Consider the following 4867-nt stretch of genomic DNA (forward strand, 5'->3'; position numbering starts at 1 on the left):
TGAAGCACCAATATGCAGAGGTTTGTATCTAGATTAGTGCCAAAACCAAGAGGGCTATGCCAGAAGAATAACTTAACGGACTATATATCACAACATAATAATAGAGAAAAACAGAGAACACATGATCACAACTTACAAGATACTGAGGGGAATAAACAAGATGGACAAGGATAGACGCATTAAGTTGAGAGAAAGTAGGACATGTTGTGTAAACGCTGACACAACATAATGTGATCACCACTTATCAAAACGGGGATTTGCAAATTTAGTGTAATGCATATATTTAGTTACAGATATGTTATTATCATTCCCCATGTTAACATAAATCAACAAACTTCAACCAGTCTCTCTGAGATGTACCATTCGGCTCATGACACACACACACACATTAATTTACAAGCAAAGGTTACTAAAGTCCAAATATATTTGATATTCATTACATATATATATTAAATATAAATCCTTAACATTAATTAATCATGTGGCATAATCCTGGACGATACCGATCCACTCACTGGACTATAACGGGTTCATACCTGGACCCAAACTAGTCCACACAATGTATCTTAACTGGTCCACATAACTTACCACTAACATCCATAATACTATTTAAAAATTTACTTAAATCGTCCGTGGATTAATCAGTCATTACTCACCCATACTTACACAGCTTGAACTGCATTAAGCACATGGCTAGAAGGCGGGGCATTGAGAGCAAGACCTCACTTCCTCGTTGACACTAATACGTATGTACAAGAGATGAACTTAGTCGAATGAGCTGGTCCATAGCTCTGGGGCCCTGGACTCTCTAGTACTCCAACAAGGACTCCTCGGACCCATCTTTCTGAGTCACTCTCAGCTCCCAAGTCCTGGCCAGAATGCCGGTACGACCAGTCACGTCTTCGACGTGACATTCTCCGAATTTACAAAATGCCGATTCCTCAGGTATGCATCAAGTGATCAGACCATGCCTTGGTCATACTCTGAGCTCTTGTAGGCATGGTATCCATATATATCTGGAATTCCTTTGTTATAATAAGATGTCACGCCTGATAAGATTTGACATGACACAGACAATGCCAATGTGACGTGATCCTCACACTGGAAAGGACCTAATTTCTCTTAATCCCTTAAACCATCGTTTACTATTTTCAATGTACTGGCCTCGCTGGCCACCAGGGGGTTCAGACGAGTCCACCTGACCTGCCAGTTGTTGCCTGGAGTTGGTAGAGGGAGGGTGCTGTTTGGCGTGTCAGCTCCATGGGGGGTCCCCTTCCCCCCTATTCTGCAGGCTCAATCTGTGGGCCTAGAGTTTTTTGGGCGAGCTGGCTATCCTGAGGTGGAGCTCGTGCTGTGTGAAATGCTTCGGGTACCTGTGATGGAAGTTTGTGGCATTGAATTGGTGACTGCGCGCTGGGCAATTATCAAGTTTACGGTGGAGGAGGCATACCGGATGTTTTTATGTCGTCACGAGGGGCGGAGCTTACCCCTGCCGGAAGGTGAAGGCATTGTGACTATCTCGGATCAGAGTGGTGCCATCACATATACACAACACAACTAGGTGAGTACATATGTAAGCGTTCATGGGGCGCCCTTGTAGTTTCCGGAGGGACTGCTGCGGGGTTATTTTGGCCAGTTTCGAGCTGTTGTCAGTGTGCGGTTCCACCTGTTCTCCTCGGGAACGCTCAAGGGTGTGTGAATGAACATTCACACACCTCCATGAAGCTCCTGGGCTATTACGTTTGGGTGTATTACGCCCACCAGCCTCGGACATGTTATCGTTGTGGCCTCTTGGGCCATCAGGTTGCTGGGTGCTCTGCGCCTGCCGTCGCGCCTCTAAACCTCTTCCGTGAGGAGGATTATTCCCACCGCTCCCTATCGAGGAGGATTCCGTAAGTGAGGATGTGGACGTCCATCCTCACTTAGATGGACATAATTCTGGACGGTAACATTTAATATAATAAAAGACAATAACATCCAAGTCTATCCTCACTTGGATGGACACCCACACGCACGTGGGTGTCGTGTGGACACCCACACGAGCTGCATCTACTGCAGCTCGTGTGAGTGTCCACACATCTACTGCATATGTTATTGCCTAATTGACCACCCATACTGCGTATGGGTGGTCAATTAGGCAATAACATCCTCCGTGGTAACTGCTAAACTAGTCAACCTATCCTCGTCCCCACCCACATAGACTTGTTTGGCTGAAGGCATAGTGTTAAATTCCTCTTCAGTAAATACAGAGATAAAAATATTAAAAAAAAAAATATTTCTGAAAAAAAATCTGTTGCTCCTGAGAAAAATCTGTTTCTGAGAAAATCTGTTGCTCCTGACTTGTGTTCTGGAACTTTTTGCATGTGTCTTGTATTTTGTAGCTTGTAGACTCTGACTTTTAGCATATATATATATATATATATATATATATATATATATATATATATATATATATATATATATATATATATATATATATATCAGATATGTATGTAACTGTAACTTAAAATCAGATATGTAACTGTATAACTTTGCATAATAAAGTGTACACCATAAAAAAGGGGGGTGGTAGGAGAAGCGAACACTCTTACGTATTCAGAGTTAAATGGCAAGTTTTTCCCTGAATGCTCTGTGTTCCCTTCTCTGAGGCTGTGGGTCCCTATAATTGCACCAGTGGTGGTACCCCTATATATATATATATATATATATATATATATATATATATATATATATATATATATATATATATATATATATATATATATATATATATATATATCGTGTGAATTGAAGCTTGTAGGCCTTCTGAAATATGCCTTGTATCATAGGAATTATGGAGATTGTCTTTTGGCTGATGGCTTGTGACTTACGTCTTGTGGTTTGGGGAATTATTGTTTGTGGTTTGTAACTTAGAGCTTGTGTCTTGTGACTTATAACTTCTAGTTTGGTACTTATGCTTGCAGCTTAGAGTTATAGTTAGTATCTTGTGACATGGATTATGGCTTGTAACCTATTGGTTATATCGTGCTACTTATGCTAGTGACTTGTACTCTTGCATTGCTGGTTTGGACTTACTTATGGTTTGGAGCTTGTTAATAATTGTTAACATTAGCCCCAAGCCTCTGAAGGCTTGGGGCTTGTTAATTATGGCTTGTATTTTGTGACTTGGGGATTGTGGCTTTTGACTTACGGAGTTTGACTCTTCTTCCTGTGTAACCCGCGGAGCAGGTGAGACATGGGTGAAGTATTGATCACGCTCTATGGTAGATTTATAATTATGATAAATGTGGCATTTCCTGCATCAGAAGTTATTACTTCCCCTCTCTCTCTCTCTCTCTCTCTCTCTCTCTCTCTCTCTCTCTCTCTCTCTCTCTCTCTCTCTCTCTCTCTCTCTCTCTCTCTCTCTCTCTCTTTCAGACACGCATATGAGTCCTGTGGTGCATTGAGCTACGTCGTAGGCTCACAACCGCTGATTGCGCTTTTGATCTCCAAGGCAAAACAGAAGCGTTTGGAAAGCGTTTCCTTGCATCTGATGGTTCCCAACTACTTAAGCTGGACAGCAGAGCGAAATTTTGCTTCACGCAAGTCGGCGTTCAATTCCTGACCGTCCAAGTGGCTGGGAACTATTCCATTCCCCGGTCCATCCCAAATCTTAAACCTGACCCCATCCAAGTGCTCTTTAGTCATAATGGCTTGATGTTTTCTAGTGATAGTTCCCTTCCCTTCTTCTGATAGTACTGTTCACATAGCATAAGTAGGTACCTGGGAGTTAGACATCTGTTGTGGGATGCATCTTAGGGATGGTTAGAAAAAATATATATAAAATAGGTCGGGAGTAATTACACTAAACAAGGACGAATAGGCGTGGTCCATTTAACAGCCCAATATTTTCAGGCACAAATAGGTGAAAACAAAAGGGTGTACACGTACACACACAAATACACACGAACAAATGCGCATACAAAATACACGCACGCCTGCATGCACCAACCCCTCACGCTCACACACACACACACACACACACACACACACACACACACACACACACACACACACACACACACACAGAGGCTAGTAAAATAGCTGGAGATGCAGGCAGGAGTGAAAGAGAAGGTACTCCATTGGATAAGAGAGTACCTAAGCAACAGAAGACAACTAGTCAGTGAGAGGGGTTAGGCCTCAATTTGGCAAGGCGTCTCTAGTGGAGTCCCGCAGGGTTCAGTCCTTGGACCTATACTGATTCTGATATATGTAAATTATCTCCCAGAGGGTATAGAATCGATCCTCTCATTGTTTGCTGATAATGTAAAAATTATGAGGACTAAAACAGAGGAAGATAGTATGAGGCTACAAGATGACCTATACTGAATGAATGGTCCAACAAATGGCTACTAAAGTTCAAACCGAGTAAATGTAAGGTAATGAAAACAGGCGGTGGAAAAAGGAGTCTAGATATATAATACAGAATGGGAGATGAATTACTGCCTGAAACGGACAGAGATAAAGATCTAGGAGTTGATATCACACCAAACCTGTTTCCTGAAGACTTCAGGAGACAAACCTGTCTCCTGAAGTCCTGATTTACTTATGAGTCATACGCGAGGCTGAATAACATCAGAACAGCCTTCAGGAACCTGTGTAAGGCGTAATTCAGAACATTGTATATCACATATGTGATAAAGGAGCTCCACCCACCCCAAGCACAAATCCTTCCTTCCCCCTACACAATGCCCACCATGCCACCCAAATCCAACCTCCCTCGCTCCCTAACCCGAGTACCCCGCTGAATTCCCATCCCCTGGTCTTCTTCCTGCCTTAAAAGCAGGCCCAGGCAAGTTCTAAGTCCTACATCCAACACCCCTTCCCC

This window comes from Procambarus clarkii, chromosome 1, assembly GCF_040958095.1.
Source record: "Procambarus clarkii isolate CNS0578487 chromosome 1, FALCON_Pclarkii_2.0, whole genome shotgun sequence".
Lineage (NCBI taxonomy): Eukaryota > Metazoa > Arthropoda > Malacostraca > Decapoda > Cambaridae > Procambarus > Procambarus clarkii.